General features: G+C 36.0%; 1 protein-coding gene across 1 annotated transcript in view; it reads right to left on the reverse strand.

The window, feature by feature from the left end:
• Positions 1-456, reverse strand: part of fam120b (family with sequence similarity 120B) — a 12,901-nt gene that overhangs the window by 5,487 nt on the left and 6,958 nt on the right. The window lies entirely within an intron of this gene.

Raw genomic sequence — 456 nt, forward strand, 5'->3', positions numbered from 1 at the left:
CTATCTATCTATCTATCTAGGTATGTATAGCCAGGTGACAGACAACTGGCTGTTGTGGTCACTATATTTGACAGTGAAACTTTTTGCCTAGATTTGCTCACTGCAACACAATTCCACACTTATATGAAAGTAAAATAACAGAGTATATGTGGAATTTGACTGATGAGGCAAAAAACTTCTGGTTCAATATTTATCTGAATGTAAGGTTCCATTGGTGTTAGTAAAACATAAAGGGGTTGAATCCACAATTACTAATATAAATAAGTGAGTCAGCAAGTCAGTTTAACTTATCTGATCTCAAAATCACTGACCATAAAAGTAACAGCAACAGAGACAGAGAACAAAGAGGAAACTGGAGGAGGATAATAAAGAAAAAGAAGATGAGGATGATGAAGAAGCAGAGAGTAAGTTAACTGTAAAGACAGCAGGCAGATGTTCTGTGTGTGTTTGTGTGTG

The sequence above is a fragment of the Morone saxatilis genome, unplaced genomic scaffold, assembly GCF_004916995.1.
Source record: "Morone saxatilis isolate NCDOM2014 unplaced genomic scaffold, NCSU_SB_2.0 Contig11, whole genome shotgun sequence".
Taxonomy (NCBI): domain Eukaryota; kingdom Metazoa; phylum Chordata; class Actinopteri; family Moronidae; genus Morone; species Morone saxatilis.